We start from the raw sequence: 18772 nt of genomic DNA, 5'->3' as shown, positions 1-18772 counted from the left end.
AGGGTGCTTCTGAGTCCCTGCTGTGTGGGGGACAGTATTCTGACATCTGAGCATAAAACACTGACAGGACAGATTTCATCCCTACTCAGCTGCCATTTACATTGGGGGAGTGGTGAAAAGAGGTGAGCTAAGAACAGTAAATGAAGATTACAACACAAGAATTTAATGAATGGACAGGGTAGGCTGAAGATAGAGCCCTTACGTAGTGTTTGCGAGCCCTAGTGTTTAACTCCCAATACAGCATAAGAGTTTAAAAATGATAAGAATACCAAATAGAAATGAGCAATAAAAGATCTTGATGAGTTGGGAAGCTTTGGGGGTGTAGTTCAGTGGGTAGAATATTACCTACCATGCAAAAAGAACTGAGTTTGTTCCTGAGTGCCATATAAATAGTGTGTGGCGGGATGTGCCTGTAATTGCAACATTGGAGTGTCTGATACTCAAGGTTACAGGGAGTCTGAAGTTAGCCTGGAACACAGTAGGAAGAGGCTAGACAGGTCAGTCAGGTCTTTGCTCTAAGGAGGTAACACTAGAGCTGAGACCACAATGTGAATGGGAATCTGCATGGAGAGCACAGCCAGTACATAGGTAGGCTTGTTCTTGGTGTGTTCAAAGAAGAGCCACAAGACCACATGGCTAGAAAACAATGATCATGAGAAAACGTTAACTTCCAGAGGAAAGAGCATGACGTAGACTCAGACATGACCTTCGCCACACTCGGCGTAAGAAGTGAGAGCTGGACACAGGTTGAGTTCTTACCTACTACTTTCAAATCATTGACATATAAATCAATAGAAAAAACAAAGAAGTATAGATTTATATTTAAGCAGTGTCTCACAAGAGGGCATGAATCTCAAAGGTCATGTGTAGTCTTTTGAAACACCCTCAATATCCTAGACTTCCAACTTCGTTATGAAAAGGAGCCTTTGATGAATTCTTCCTGCTTAGCCATGGTTTGCCTCCTTCCTTCTTCCTTTAATACTCTAAGTTAGTCTTCACTTATCTCTCCCTCTCCATGCACCTTTTGCCAACTGGTCTACATGTTTGATTACATCAAAACATTGCTTTCTCAAAATTCCTGCATACCTAGAGAGTTGGCCTCCTCCACTTTTTTGAGTCCTTGTAAATGATTTTCCTTTCTTTTTCCCTTTCTTTTCTTTTTTTGAGTTGATCTCTGTGTAAAGTAATGGCTACACATATTCACACACAGAGGTCTTTCAGAATAGCTGTACACTTTTCTAAGCCTCTGTCTTCATTTTCTGTGAGGATGTTTCACTATTTCCCCATTCATTTTTTACAAGCAATGTAAGCATGAAAGGTAGAGCCATGGTCCACAAAGATGACCCCTCATTTTTTAATAGGTTCAGCTTATGAAAGTATATTCATGGCATGAGTGAGTTATGGTTGCAGATGGAGTGAGAACTGATGATCAGTCAACCTTCTATTGATTATATTTTTCTGGATTTGTGTGTATCTGTGTGCACGCGCACGTATGTGTTCATGTATGTGTCTGGGTATCTGTGTATATCTATGTGTGTGATTTTGTTGTAATGTTGATGACCCTTTAAATGTGTAAGAGAAAACCAGGCAAATAGAGATGTTAAGAGCTGGCCTAGAAGTAAAAAAGGAGCAAGGGCCAGGTGATGCAGGTGTCCTCCCCAGCTGGAAAAGGCAAAGCAGATTCTTCTCTGTGGCTTCCAAGAGGAATCAACCTGCCAACACCTTGATGTTAGCCTGGCCAGACCCATTTTGGAATTCTGCCCTGAAGAACTGTAACATTAAAAAGTATGTTTTCAAGCCAGTAGAATTTTAACAGTGCATGGTATCAATGACAGAATGAATACACTTGGATTCTGTGTTGCTCTCTGAGGAAGTGACCTGTGAGCTGACACCAGATGGTAATGGTTGTGGAAGAAGCTTATCTAGTCTTCCAGACTTGTCTTTCTGAGGTCTCTTATGGTAGATAATATGACTTTTGCTGCTCCCAGTCACACCGAGCATTTGAGAATATCCTAAGTGCTCTGTATTATTTCAAATCCCAAACGTCCCTCACAATCTTTATGTTGCAAAATAAGAAACTAAACCTTAGTATGTATATAGGCCCTGATAGACCAGTTTTCAAATGGACAGCATATTCTTCCTGCCCTATGTTCTCACCTGCCAGATCTTTGCAAGTGAAGGGATGACAGGAAGGAAGGAAGGCTTAAGTACAGTGTTTGTTTGAGTTCACTAGCCTCACTTATAAATTCACATCTCTGGAGACCTGGCACTGACTCTTAGCTTAGGGGGTCTCTGAGCTCCGTGACACACAGAGAACCTTAGGGCATTCCCTCAGAGTTCAGAAAAGTTAATTAACATTCAGAACCAAAGTTCTAGTGTAGGTGTACATTTCCTGGGAAAGGGCTTGCTAGGTTGTAGAAGTTAATGAGAGGTAGAAAGGTCAAAATAAAAAACTTGTCAGCCTGGCATTCTTTTTGCACTACAGATAAAGATTGGGAGGATGCCTGCTGAGAACTTTACCATGGCTGTAACCACACTGTGTGAAGGAGGTGGAGATTCCAATTTCATAGGTGTCTTATCATCTTCTGCTCAGTTTTCAGGATAGTGTGAGGTATATATTCTGTGATAGAGCATCACAGCACACTAATGGTCATGGCAGCTGTTAAATGAAAAGCTCTGTGGACCATCAGCAACTTTGGGGCCACAGACTCATTGAAAAAAATGTGTACTGCTAAAGGAAAACAGGCATTGAGACAGATAATGTTAGCATGATGTTCATAGACATATTAAGGTGACCTGGGCCAATTGGAAGGTCATAGGAAGGGAAATAATGGGAAAGTCTCCAAATAGTCAATATTTTAGGAGATAAGGAAAAAAATACAAAGGGGGATGTAGTATGGTTTTTTTGCAGCCAGGGTACAGATTCTAGTGAGAGGGGTGTTTAAGTAGACATGAAGGGATAGATGTAAAGAAACTCAGGATTAGTTGGGATGCATTTTGGTTAGCCTCTTTAGTTAATGATCTGCCTGATATTTTCCACCTAAAATATATTTTTGAGAAGAATTATTGTAAATATTATATTTTAAAAGGTAAAGATAGGTTTTAAGAGTGTCTAGTGTCAGCAGTGCTGGATCCCTTTTCTCCATTCCTCTTAGTTGGAGCCAATGAGAGTGTCTGTCCACCATACCATTCTCCACTATCATTATTCAGTAAAGGAGGATAGGAATTCCATAACTATGATGGTGAGGAAATACAATGATCATTTGAATAACGCTTGACCAACAGCAAGGGGTTCTTGGTAACTAATGCTCTCAGTGCCTCAAGAATTCTGAACATCTTGAGTTTGTTTTATTGTTAATTATTTTTATTAGTTGAAGTGGAGGCAAGTCTGCAAAGAGAGACTTTCTTACAAAATTATTTATATGTGTGTCTGTGAGTCTGTATGGGTGTGCGCACCTATGTAGACAAGTGTTTATGGATGCCAGAAGAGGGAGTCAGATCTTCTGATGTAGGTGTTACAGGCAGTTATGAGCCATGTGGATACTAGGAACCAAACTTTGGTCTTTTGGAAGAGCAGCAAGCATTCTTAACCACTAAGCCATTTCCCCAAACCCAAACACAGAGACTTTTAACAGAATCATTTGTTAGATGTAGTTGAATTTAAATTTATTAATTAAAAATAAATAAATTAGTTTTTAAAAACATCAATACATATAGAGACTTCTAATGAATATTTTGAATGAATTTTTATGAATAGTTTTTGAAAACATTTAGCATTGTGTATTGAAGATAAAACACTGAGTGATGAGTGATTAATAAGTAGATATAGTGTGAAATCTTGAGGGGGTATACGTGGTAAGTAGACACAATAAAATGTGTTAGATTTTAAGAGTACAAGCTAAACTAAAAGAAACAAACTTAAGGAAATATATAATGCCTAGTAATGGAGATGTTAGGGGAAAGGGGCAAATTCATGATAAGGCTATATAGACATCTGTTTTACAGATACAGATGTTTATAATAAATGAGGCATATATATATACATATACATATGTATATATATGACAGGCTGGAGAGAGAAACCACTCAGTGGTAAAGAACACTTGTTACTCTTCCAGAGGACATAAGTTCGGTTTCCACAACACACATGCTAGAACATAACTATCTATAACTCCAGTTTCAGGGAATCCATTTCCTCTTCTGGATTCTATGGGTAGTATGCACATGTGTTGCACATATATACATGCATATATGTGTTTGTGTGTGCAACCAAAATCATACATATAAATGAAAGTAAACACCCTTATATATAAACATATACATGCATATAAACAAATTTAAAAGAAAAGAGCTGCCAAGATCACACAAGATATTTAACTCTCTTTACACTGGAAAGGAAAAACACACAGCAGATAAAGGAAAAAGGCTATTTTCATTCATTACATAACAAAGACTAAGTCATTCTCATTACTATGGAGATATATATATATAATGAGGATATACTTATTTTATATAATGAGGATATATTATGTGTATATAATGAGGATATAGATATACTCACTACTATAAATCAATATAAATAAACATATATGCTTAAAATGTGTTTAGGAAAATTGTTAGGATTCTGCACCTAGAGATGGAAGAAAGAGAATCTAGAATGGACTGGATTAAATCAATAATCCCAAAATGGAATTATTCACTGGTGAGCTGTGCCAGTGGTACATAAAAGTAGAGTAGAACTTTTGCTAGTTCACAGAATGAACCTTGAGTACCTTTTGTGAATGTAGATATGTATGAAAGCAGTCCTTTCAGAAATCCTACTGATGGAAAAAGGACAGAGGAAGATATCTTGACCTCTGGCATCAGCTCTGTGAGTATCTTGGGTTCTTAAGAGAGCCCAAAACTGAGATGGCCCCAAAGCTGCCTAGAAAATCTGCAGGCTGTGAGAAGCATTGTGGAAGAATCAAACAGTAGCAGATCTCAGAGAGACTACCAGGAATGAAGGCATGCAGGGAACACTCTCCATTACATGTCAATCCATAGGTCTGCTGTCTACAGTCCTACTTGTGGATACTCATTATGTTTTAGGTTTTGTATTTTCTGCAAGACCATATGCTATAGGCTTGGCCACAAGTCTGCAGTGCTACTAGGAGGTAATAGGACCTATAGGCAGTGGTATCTAATGGAAGAATATTGGTCATTCATTGAAGATGTGGCCTTGGCAGAGTTGTTAGAACCCTGACCTCTTGCTCTCTCACCCTCTCCTCTCTTTTCTTCTTGTCCTTGTGAGATGAGCATGCCTGCATCACCACAGGCCCAAGGTTGCAGGTTAAATGGTCATGAACTGGACCCTAGAACCTAAATTAGGATTTCTTACTTTGAAGCTGTCTCAGGTATTTCTGTCATGATGACAAAATACCTTACTACTGAGAACACCATACATAAACTGTGACTAAACAGAAAGCAGCCATCCATTGTGAGAGTCATGCTCTTTGGTGAAGAAAGATTTATTGGAACAATGCAAAAGAACATATTGATATAATTCATCACCCAAAGGTAAATAATCATATAATCAATCATCAGCATAGAACTTGAAATAAAAATACATAAAATTCAATCATGATTCTGATCTTAGAGATAGCACTCAAAATGAGAATGTATTTTCCTGATGTAATGAAATAGATTAATCTGATAATTGAGTACTTGCTACAAAGAATATTTACCAAGGTAGCAATATGTGAAATTATTACTCAAAATTAATAACTACCCAAAATAATTTGTCAGAAGACAGACAAGTAGAAAATCATCAGTTAAAAATAATATGATAATAGCTAATCAAACAAACAAACAAACAAAACAAAAAAAAAAACAAAGAAATCTTTATCCTGACGCAGGAAGACTTCCCTTCCTCTTTCTCTACCTATAGCCAAGCCCATTTTCCCTCTTACACTGTTTAATCAACAATATAAATAAATAAGAAATTTCCAGGTAAAAATAATAATAATATGAATGTGATAGTATACACCTGTAATCACATCCCTCAGGAAATTTAACATGAGGATAGAAATGAGTTTGAGGCCAGTCTGGAACTACATAGTGTAGCTGCAGTAAGAAAAAAATAATAACAATAAGGGCTTGGGAGATGGTACTGTAATAGCATTTGCTTTGCAAACATGAGGATCTAAGTTTAAATCCCCATTGCATTTGTAAATGTGTTGGTGTATGGCTTTAATTCTGCAGAGTATCTTGGGTTCTTAAGAGAGCCCAAAACTCACTGGCCCAGTAAATCTAGCCTAAACAAACTCCAGTGAGAACACAAGTGTATATCTACACACACACACACTCACAACACTCATACATGTATATGTGCACATAAAGCTTAAAACAATAACACTGACATGCATAAAATAACAGTCTGTTATGTTTTAAAATAAATGTTTTGATTTATGTGTGACTTCTATGAAGAAACTTCTTACTATTCCTGAAGATATCAATGAAAGTCTGTAGTTAATGGGAGGCTTTCAGAAGAACAACACAGCTACATAAAGATGTACAATGTTGCAGGTTGATTCATTAATTCATATTAATACCATTGTGTCCACAAAAATGCCACCAAATTTATAAAATTTATATGTTAAAAATAAGAAAAATACCAGCACTATATAAAAATACCAAGCAGGGCAATTCCGTGAGAATTACAAGTATGTAGACAGATAAACAGACCTCTGGAAAAGAAAGGAAATTATATATAGTAGATACAAATGAATATAGAAGTTAAGTATAAAATGAAATTCACATAATGGAGAAAAATGAAGCATCCAGTAAGCAAGCTAGTAGTGCTCATCCCAAATTAAATTAAAATTGAGCTAGTATCTCAAGCCACAGGTCAATATAAGTGTACAATGTAAAAACCAAAACAAAAAAGGACCAAAAGAAAACCTGAACTCATTCATGTGATGGTTAGTTTTGTCATGTTGGCACAATCTAGAATCACCTGGCAGTACAGCATTCATTGAAGAGGAAACTCCCAGCATCCATGGATGGCACCTTCTCTAGGTAGGAGCCTGGGTTTGAAAGATATTCCACAATTTGATAAGACACAGGTGACAAGAAGACCAAGGAGTCATGGGAATCCTCATCCCATGTTTGGAGCAGGTGGAGGGCAGAGGCAGGTATTTTCACATGTCCTGTGGGAATCTATCTAGAAACAAATACAAACATTATCAAATTTTCCACTCATAGATCTCTGGGAATATGGAGATAATTCATTTTCAGAATTTATTCATTTTCTGTAAGCCACAGTGTATATGCTTATTTTTGCATATTTTCCACAATAGCAAAAAATTATGGAGAAATCTATTATCCATTATTAGGACACTAATTACAGGAAGTGTGGTCTATCCATGAACTCAATTAATGTATAAATGAATAAATGAATGCTCTCTCTCTCTCTGTGTGTGTGTGTGTGTGTGTGTGTGTGTGTGTGTGTGTGCATGTGCTCGTGCTCATGCACTTCTGGATAGAGCTCCAAAAGATTTGGTTTAGGGAAACTGCAACATGGAGAATATATGTAATAGGGTAACATTTGTGTTAAAGGGGGAAAATAGTAAGAGACATGCAAATTGGCAGGCTTCTGGGTGAATATGGGAAAGTTATATATGATGTCTGACAATCATTGAAAAAGAACACAGATGTGGTCTCCTTCATATAGAAAGGTGTTAAGAAAATCAAATGATTAAAGTTAATTATAAATTTCAAGTAATTTCATTCATAAGTAGTATAAAAAATTAGTTAGTATTATTTGAAAAGGCTTTCCCTTACACACACACACACACACACACACACACACACACACACACACAGACCCCATCGGAAATGGCCTGACAGGCTAGACCTCATTAATATTTCTTATTCATTATAGCTCTCTCTGTATATTGGTGCATTTACAAGAAAATATCTCATTAAAAGAGGCCCAGGGTGCTTGAGGATTGAAAAGAGAGCAGCATTACAACTCAAATGTTAAGAGATACAGAACATTAGGGCTCCATCTGAAATAAAGTATCTCCAGAGAAAGCAAGAAGGAGATGGAATCCAATTTGTATGAAATCTGATTTGCACAGGTTTTCAGGCAAGCAGCCACTGGATAAAGTGAATTCCACCTACATCAAACCATCAGTCACCTTCAGTGCTGAGGAAAACACCAAAACAACATCTAGTAATCCATTTTCCATCTCTCTGTGGAGCCTGAGGAAGAGGGCAGCAGGCAGCATGGCTTTGTAAAGGAAAAGTCTTGTGGACCAATTCAATTTCCTCCTATGACAGAATGGCAGGTTGCAGAGATAGGAGGAAAGCAATAGATGTAATCTGCATGAGCCACAGCAAGTCTTTTGATTCTGTCCCATATGATGTATTCAGAATGTCTGGTCTAAATCAGGGTCTGGGGAACTCGTGGTGCCTCTCACCTGCAGTGTGTCACCCAGCCCTGACAGAGCACAGGAGAGACCAGGAAGCAAGAAGAATACATTCTCTTAGGTGAATGGGGCATGTCAGACATACAGGGCCAGAGATGGGAAGAACGTGTTTCAGTTCTCTAAACTTCACAGACTATGTTGGTTAAGGGGATTAGGATGGGTTATGAGACTGCTGTCAGTGCCTGGGCCTCTGCCATTGTCAGATCCTGGTCGTATTGTAAACCTAGCTCTTCCCTCTGAAATATAGGAAGTTGTTGGTATTCTCAGTTACTGTTTTGTGAGCATGTGCGTGGTGAAGTAGACCAATGAGAGGAGTCGGCAGGCAGAGAAACAAATAGGGGGAGCAGGAGGTGAACCATGGAATGAGTATGGCAGGGATGGTGAAATTGAAACTGCTGTCTGTTTCAAGAATACTTGGGTAAGAAGTCTGTTTTAGAGGTTGGTGAAATACAGTCCAGCAGCTACAATGGGGTAAAGGAAAAGAAATTACATATCACTACTGAGTCAGTGATATAACTATGAGGTTAGGAGGTGGATGGAATGGGTCCTCTTTTCACAGATCTCTGAGCTTAGAATCTGTACTTGCTATTGGTGGGTAGCCAATTTCATTTCCATATTTTCTATTTCTCTATTTTTCCCATCTGGCAACCTTCTAGTGTGAGGATGACAGTGGCATTGCTCATCACAGAGAAATTGTGATCTTGCTCTTAACACAGTACAGTAAAAATTCTGTGAAGGGCTCCATTTGTAACCATGTGTACTTAATTATATTGTTATCAGTTTGATGCAATAAGAAAAGGGCATCCTCTAAGACTAGTCTAAGCCCCTTTATTATTATGATACCAGAGTAAATGTGTGCCTACTTGAAGGCAAGCAGTGCTTATTTTGTTGACTGCTGAGAAAGAATGTGTTAATGACATTAATACAAAGAGAATGCAGTATGGAACCTCAAACAGTGCTTAATCTCTAGGTGGGTTAGCTGGGGAATTGGTGTAGTTCCTGGGAATGGGGAACAGGGGACTTTGATTTAATGGATGCCTTAGAACCCATTTCCAAGGTGCTAAGACAATTAAGCAAGACCCAGTGCAGACAAAGGCCAACATGATAGCAATGGGTCCATGAATATCAGCTCTCAAAGTTCAAATTAAACCTTAGCTTCCTCTGTTCTTTATGTAGCATCATTTATGACAGAGGAAATGATTTTTCTTATGAAATACTGAGCATGAAAAATGAGCATGGCTGAATCATTCTTGATACTAATGAAGTCAGCATCAGTTAATGAAAAGCATTTATTTTAGCAAAATGATCTTCTATGATAACATGATAAAATGTGCTTAGAGCACTTTGGGGGAAATAAGCGAATTTTCATTAAATATTTGTTGCCATTATTGTTATTATTAGAAAAGGGTAGAACATCATTGAGGAGAGGACATTAATAAACTTGTCATATGTCATTGATTAAATTCATACAATTTGAGTTTGAAAAATCCAAAATTAAATGACTTCTGATTTTTCTCATAGACTATAAAGTTTGTACTTTTGAACTTCAGTGAAATCGGAGGTAGGGAAGGGGACTATGACAGCTACTTTCAATAACCTTACTGATATAAGCACATTAAAGGGAGGCTAGAATCTAATGTTTGTCCTTTCAAGGCAAATGCTGTGCTTTTAAAGCCGACTTTTGGTCACAAGACTGATTTTTTTAAAAAACTGGAATTAGGACAGGATTTTTTTTGTATAACCAGAAAAAAATGAAAGATTTATTTCACTCTTAGCTCCCTGTTGCTCTGAGGATTCCATTATTACTGTGGCTTCTGGTGTTAAATCAAAAGCACATGTAGTGTTAAGTGTTGTATCACTATATCAGATGCAGGGCCAAAATCTCTGCTTTAGAGAGATGTCCTGGGATCAGGGAGGTGCATGGAGAAGCAAGCTGGTAGTAAAAAAGCAACTGTGAGTGAGTAGTTTGAAAGGAAGGTACGCAGGACAGAGGGTTAATGTAGGATTCAGGGATAAGTGCATGGAAGTTTTCTTGATATTTTTTGGGATAGAATTATAAGAAGTAGATCTTATGGGCACTAATTATCCAAGAAAAGCAGGGTAGTAGAGGATAAAGAATGACCATTGCTCAGCTAGTGAGGTAGGCAGGATATTGGACCCTGTTTGTGTCACTCTTATTCCAGAGGCAGAATGTCACCAAGGGCATTGGTTGATTGAGGAGGTGGCCACGTGGGTGGGTAGAATTCAGACTGGAGTAACTGCTTGGGCTAAAATCAATGTGTCTTTGAGGTAATGGAGGCTACAGACATTCTCTACCTGCTTTCTTTTATGGTTCACCTTTTTACATTGTTACTTTGGAACATTCTCACTCACAAGAAAAACAGAATGCAAGACATTTGTGCTGTCTTTCACTTTTACTGTGTCACACAACCTAACACCTTGGAGGTTGCTGACTAAGCAACCAACTTCCATGTGACTTTAATACAGTTCTTCACGTTGTGGTGACCCCAAAACAGAAAATTATTTCATTGCTACTTTATAACTGTAATTTTGCTATTGTTATGAGTTGTAATATAAATATCTGATATTCAGGATATCTGACATGTAACCTGCTGATCTAAAGGGTCTGCCAGCACATGGCCTGTTTTCACTTGTGGCTTTTACTTTTGTGTTCAGGGGTTCCTCTTGCTGCTTTACAGAGTGGATATAATTCAGGGGCTGTTAAGTTGTCTCAGTTGTTAAAATATTTAGCATACAAGTGTGAGAACCTGAGTTTCATATTCAGAAACAAAGTATACAGTGCCTAGAAAATGGTACCTGAGCTGACCCCTGTTTATCATATATGACACACACAAACATTCATACACATAGCAACATATACCACAGACATGCACACACACACACACACACACACACACACACACACACACACACACACTGCATTGTTATGCATTATGGCTTGAGCCTGAAAAAGAGAGGGCTTTCAAAAAGATAGATAGGGCTAGAGAAATGGCTCCATAGTTAAGAACATATGCTGTTCCTGCAGAGGGCCCAGGTTCAATTTCCAGCAGCCACGTAGTGCCTCAAAACAGTCCTTAACTCTAGTTCCAGGGGCTTTGGCTTTCTCAGGCATCAGGAACATACATACACACAGGCATAAAACTCAAACACATAAAGAAAAAATAATAAATCATTTTTCTAAAAACTACATTAGGTTATTTCTATCATGAATTAAGAAACCTTGGCAACAATATTTCTTACAATGATATGCTAGAAAAATAAGTATATCCTCTGGTAATTTCATAGATTCATGTCAATATTTTTAATAAATTAATTAAAGGTGAATTCACTTGATTCCAGGTGAAATGCAGATTCAGAAAAAAATTTCATATATCGAAAACTTGATGTGAAAAACAAAATTTAAAAAACAATAGATCATGTGAAAACTGGCTATATTTGGGATGCCTGTCAGTGTTTCTACATGCCAGTTCTTATCATTTTATTTGGCCAGGCATCAATGGAACCAAACTGTAGCAGCTTGCAGCATATTACTGGCTCTTTCTGCCAAATTTCAGGCTTCTATCACATCATCTAAGACCCAAATATCACCCGCTGTATTATTTTACACATTTTATTTGCTGATCTTAATAGAATTTAAAGGAATTATTAGCACCAAGTAGAACCCACCATGGAAGAAGCTTTACACTTTCCTGATTTCTGGTCTTTCATATCTTCAAAAACATTTGAATACATGACATTGATAGTTGAAGTGAGTTCACTAAATCAAGGAGTGGGTCAAGTTACTCTCTGAGTCACAGTGTTTTCCTGCAAAGACTGAGCATTTTGATCTGAAGAGTCTTTCTATGTACTATCATGTCTTGTGGAAAACGTGTGTGTGTGTGTGTGTGTGTGTGTGTGTGTGTGTGTGTGTGTGTGAGTCAGAGATCAGTGTTATCAACTGCTTTGCACCTTTATGTTTTGAGACAGACTCCTTCGCAGAACCCAAAGCTTATCTATTGGGCTAGACTATCTGGACAACAGCTTTAAGAATCAGCCTGTCTCTACCCTTCCCAGCACTGGGGTTATAGGTGTGCACCACACTTCTCAGCTTTTTAAAAGGGTGAAATATATCCAAAATTTGATCCTTATGCTTGTGTGGCATGAATTTACCAACTGAGCCATCACCCAGTCACCTGAAAGTGCACTTTTTAATTGAATATTCATCTCCCATTTCTTCAAATCAGTGATTACTTACAGTGTTGGAGGCAGCTTTGTGGCCCCTCTGTTCTAACAGCAAGCAACATCAGCAACAGATTATGAGGTACAGTATACCTAGATCCCTGAATCAGTAGTAAGATGTCACCTGACAGTCCATAGTCCAGGTCATTCCCAAGGCTGAGAATGGCCTTGTGCATCTTTCTGTGGTACTAGAATTTTACTGCCTTAATGGTTTTGAATTGCATAATTCAATTGAAGGTCATAAAATTTAATGTTCATAACCTTTTTCCCAGCAACTTGACTTCTAGAGAATTTCCCTTAAGGAAATAATATAGATAATGAGGCAAAAAATATGTGTCCAAGAAAACACAATAATGAGGGTGGTGATAATAGCAGATGATGGAACATCTCCAAAAGTTCAGGTCACAGAGCAATAACTGAGTTTATCACTCCATCTGATGGGATATTGAGCAGTTCTTTAAAATGACTGCATGGGACCCAGTGTATCAGAGAAAAAGTTTCTATGAGATCATAGAAAAAATTAAACAAGTATATATGTCCTTAACTATGTAGCTTACTTAGGGTATATCATTTCCAAGGTTATAAATAGATATATTAATAGCAGGTTGATAGAGTTTTGAGTATAATTTTATTTTTAATATTTGGAAATTTTAATTGTTTACAGTATACTTTTATTGTTCCTGTTATCATGGAGGAAGATGAAAAAAGAACAAGTTGTTTATTTTTGTTTAAATGTAAGGATAGAGAAAGTTGTTCAGTGGTTATGGGACCATACTGCTCTTGCAAAGGACCTGAATTCAATTGCTGGCATTCATGTAGGATGGTTCACAACCACATGTAACTCTAGCTCCCAGGAATCTGATTGCCTCTTCTGGCTTTCCTAGGCACTGTACTCATGTGCTCATATCCTCACAGAAATGCACACTTGCACATAATTAGAATAAAATAAATATGTTAATTCAAATAGCTACACAGCTGCATGGTATATTTCCAAGGATATAATTACCTTCATTCAAGGGGTTTAGAATATTTGTATTTTGTTTTAATTTAATACTCTTTTTTAGAATTTCATACATGGGTACTGTATTTACACCATTTCCACCTTTCTCTCTCTTAGCTCCCTTTTGTATTATGACCTCTTCTTTAGGTATTGTTATATACATACATAGATACATGTGTACATGTATATATTTGTGCACACATATGACCTACTTAGCTCATTTGGTGTTGCTCATATGTGTTTAGGGTGAACAACATGGTTCTTTAATCCCTTCTGAGTAAGGTTATTGAACAAATTCCTGTGTGCAAGGATATCTTCGTGCTTTGTTCTCCTTATTAGAGATCAGGCAGGGAACACACATGTTGAATATCAAGCACACACCATCAATGTCACTGTGAGATTGCAGCTGCTTGGGAATACAGACATTACCCAGCCATGTTTGTAAGTGCCTTCCCCTGTGATATGACTAATGTTATTGCTGTTAATTAAGTGGCTTGTTGGGAGGAATGGAATAATTGTGAAATATTTTCAGTGCATCCTTGTCATTGACAGCAATGAGTTCCCATAGTAATGCTGCATATTTATAGAATGCCTAGAACATAAAACAGATAAGAGGGTGAAACACTGTCCTCAGAAGTCTATTTTCATCTCTAATAAGACAATTGGAGCCCCTTGGAAATATTTATCACCCATTCATTGCTTCAGGAATGTTGATTTAAGATATTAGCACCAAGGTGGTCCCTGGAACAGATGACAAACAGCCTCGAAGGCTTGAGAAAGCCTTTCACAGGTTCTCTGGTGGATTGAAAATAATAGCTATGAGATTTTTGATATTCTGGCATGTTCGTTTCTTAAAAGACACATTTAATGATACAGTTTAGGAGGGGAGAATGGCCTCGGGGTTTAAATGGCTTTCCTGAGTGCTATTAAGGAACAGATTTAATAATACTTCAACACCTATTCTATTGACAAAGGAAATTAACTTATCCAAAAGAAATGTCTAAGATAAAGGTGAATTGCAATGAGCCAAGCTTTCCCAGCCTCTTTTGTCTGATCTCTCTTCTGCCTGCAGCAGGACAGGAAGGCTTCATCTAAAGAGACAACATGAACCAATTAAAAATGTGCCTAGAGGGAACCTGAGGTAGGCCTTTGTCCCCATAGGAAAGTGCAGCCCAAATCCCTCGTGACATCATCATAGTTAGGCCTGGAAACCAACAATGCCCAGGAAGCAGATGCACCTCAGATTAAATGAAACTTTTTATATTGCTGCTTTTCTATTGTTTGAGAATCTTATATTTTCATATAATGCGTTTTGATTAAATCCACCCTCTTTTTCCTTCTCTGCCATCCATCCTCCATCCCCACCATCAGTTTTCGTTCTTAACTTCAAATGCTCTTTTTCAAAAGTCCAGGTATGCCCATTTATTGCTGATTGTATGGATATACGACCATATACTAGGTCATGGGTGACCTCTTAAGAACAGCAAACTGATGTAGCCTCTATAGAAATCAGTATAGAGATTCCTCAAACAGCCAGAAATAGATCTGCCATAACCCAGTCATGCCACTCACAAGAACTTCACCAAAGAGTTCTATATTCTATTACAGTGACACCTACTGTTATGTATTCCTGATGCCTTATTCATGATATCCAGGAAATGAGAATAACCTAGTCCATTCATTGATGAATGGATGGTGAAAATGTGGCACATATACATAACAGGATATTATTCAGGAGTCTCCATTTTATTTTTCTTTGAGAAATATATGCAATGTGTTTCGATCATATTTACCTTCCTTCACCCAACACTTCCCGGATCCACTCCCACTTCTTGTCCCAACAAACTTTATTTCTTGATAAAGCCAATATATGATGCCCAAATATTCTTTGAAGGAAGCCTCATTTAAAACAACATTCAGATTGTAAAGGTTTGTGCTATATTCTGACATTGTACTCATTTCAGGCATCGACTGTTGTGTATCCATTGCTCTGTTCTCTCTAAGACTAAACTTATTAGAATTATAAGAAATAGAAATTATGTTGTATCTTTGGGTTAATTGGAGCCCACTAAGGATCAAGGCTTAGATCTTGTAGACTAGTTTGCTCCACTGCAATACAAGAAACTGTTAATATCCACATTAGTATCTTGGGATTATCCTGAGGCATTTCAGTGGCAATGTAAAAGTTAAATCAAATTTTAGTATTGGTATAAAATATATAATGAAAGCATATACTTTTAGTACATAAAGTTTCTCAAATATCACTCAGGTGTAGGCTTTGTTCCTCTGAATAGTATGGTTCCACCGAAAGGTTCTAAAGGCCTCACTTTGCAGAAATATTTCCATTTATGTGGAAGCAAATGCTTCCTCTGCAATGAAAATTAAGTCCTAAATGTGACCAGAATACTGATTAATATAGATTTCCTGTGTTTTTTAAAAAACAAAGTCACCTCAACCCCATTATTATTTTTTAATACAGATGTTAAAATCACTTCACTTTTCTACTGATGACCAAAAACCTGGCATGTGACATATTCATACATATGTATCACTATAATGCACTAATAATTTCCAGCTTCAATACCCTCATCCAACTTCCTCACACCCTCTTAATGACCTCCCTCCCTTGTAAATTATCTGCCTTCTATTTCTCTTTCTCTGTCTCTCTCTCTCTCTCTCTCTCTCTCTCTCTCTCTCTCTCTCTCACTCACACACACACACACACACACACACACATGCACGCACACACACACAGAGACACACACAGAAAGAGAGAGACATACACACTCACACACATAAACATATACAACACAGAGACACACACAAACATACATAGGCTCATACATAATTGCATACACATACTCAGGCAGACACACTCACACATAAATCTAGATCAGTCATGTGAAGTAAAACATGAGATCCATGAGGTAAATGCTCTTATAAGAAGAGAGGGAAGACACTAAACCCAGAATTCTCTTACTGAGCATTGACAACCTGGGAAGGCCAGATCTATGTGAAGCAAGGGGCAGCTGGACACACGTCAGAAAGATGTCTCAGGAGAATGTGACCATACTGGCACCTAGATCATGGACACACAACTTCTGGAACTATAAGAAAATAAATATCCTTGCTTATGCTTCCCAGTTTACTATGTTTCTCTGTAACTCCCCAAAAGACTGGGCTATTTCCTAACACACTGGATAAGCATTGAGGGCAAAACTAGCTGTAGGTCTGAGAAGATCTTTCACCTACTCCGGGTGCCATTCCGGCTTGACTAACTGTCTTCAAACACAGAGGTATAAAACTACAGCCATTTTATTTTGCTAACTCCTCAGGCATAAGTAATTTGGAAAAGCTTACTTTGGGTTTGTCCTGAGGCTGTGTGCAGAGGTCAGCTGGGGCCACATTCACCTGAAAGCTGGCTGAGCTGGGCATCTGAGATGGCTCATTTCCACATTTGGCAGTTTTTCCATCTGGCAGCTGGGAGCTCAGCAAGGCTGTCAAACCAAAGCGCTTACGTGGCTCTGGCATGATGGTTTCAAAGCAACCAGACAGCAGAAACAATGGACAGCTTCCCACAATGTCCCAAGGCAACCAGGCACTTTATTACCTTGTCTTGGAAGCTGTGCAGGGTTCTTTCTGCCATCCCTGTTAGCCAAAGCAATATGTGCACTCAAAGAATGATCAGATACTTGTTTATAGGCAGGCTTAAAGAAATGAGGCCATGTTTTAAAACTACAACGATCTTCCTTTTCTAAGATCAGTTATTTCTACTTCACATAGTTTGTCATTACAATAGCTCATTGCAATGTCTATTTAGAGACAGAGTCTCACTATATTTTCCAAACTGGACTCTAACTCATGATCATGCAACCTTTTCCCTACTCACATTGCCAGGATTTAAAAAAAATGCACTGATAATCTTGTTAGTTTCTCTGTCTAAGTACCACAAGAGATGCCTATAATATATTCTCTTACCAATATAGGAAAGTGCCCACTACATAGCAGTTTATTGGTTGAATAAATAATGTGGATGATCCTGCAAGTTACTGGTATAGCATCATCATTAATCACTTTATAAAGCAAAATACAAGGGGTAGAGATATGGCTCAGTGGTTGAGAGCACTTGCTAGTCTTCCAGAGGATCTGAGTTAAGTTGGATGATCTACCAGTGATTCTAGGTCCAGTCTGGCAACCTCTCCTGGGCTTCAGGAGGAGAATCTTCATAAATGTGCCTTGCGCACGCGCACGCACGCACACACACACACACACACACACACACATACACACACACTTACATACATATCTCTTTAGACCAAGTACAAAACTGTCACTTTTGTACATGACTGGGAAACTATATCTATGCCCTCTGAATATAATGGCTGACTAAACAAGACCTGAAAGGTGACAGTACAGTTGACAAGAAAACACAGGCAGGAGAAATCGCCACCCCAGTTGAAGAACTATAGGTAAGTAATGATTGCTAAGAGAGGGAAAAGAATGTCATCCATAATTGTTTATCCAATATCAAGTGGTGAACCCTAAAAGCATACATTTAAACAACATTAAATGCACTCAGAAGGTTGCATTTAATGTATTAATTTGTGTGTGTGTGTGTGTGTGTGTGTGTGTGTGTGTGTAGCAATAATATTGAAAGAAAAGGAAGGATCAGGAGTCAAAGGAGGGATTAGAAGAAGAGGGAAGGTAGAAGAAATTATGTAAACTCAGTACACATGAAAAATATTTTAATTAAAAAATAACATTTTCTATATCCTTATTTTCTTTAAAAACTTATCAAGGGCTAAGAACAGGCTCATTTTCCTCTCCACCTTCTATTTTACACATCTCTTATGTTTATACCATGCTATATACATGAAGAAGTCATTAAATGACTTGATTTTAATATCAGTATGAAAAAATGTTAAAGAAATAGAGAATACATTTCCTTTCTTCCTCCTCACCATAACCTCTTCAGTCACAAATTGTTTTTATCGCTTGAATTCCTTATGTAGTTTTCTGAATTTGTCTAGAAACACACTGTTGGTCTTGACAATAAGACACA

General features: G+C 37.8%; 1 protein-coding gene across 4 annotated transcripts in view; it reads left to right on the top strand.

The window, feature by feature from the left end:
• Ctnna2 (catenin alpha 2) overlaps positions 1 to 18772 on the top strand; it is a 1132589-nt gene that overhangs the window by 498298 nt on the left and 615519 nt on the right. The window lies entirely within an intron of this gene.

The sequence above is a fragment of the Mesocricetus auratus genome, unplaced genomic scaffold (assembly GCF_017639785.1).
Source record: "Mesocricetus auratus isolate SY011 unplaced genomic scaffold, BCM_Maur_2.0 Super-Scaffold_100676, whole genome shotgun sequence".
Classification (NCBI taxonomy): Eukaryota; Metazoa; Chordata; class Mammalia; order Rodentia; family Cricetidae; genus Mesocricetus; species Mesocricetus auratus.
Note: the sequence above shows the minus strand (reverse complement) of the source record. Positions and strands in the feature narration are given on the sequence as shown.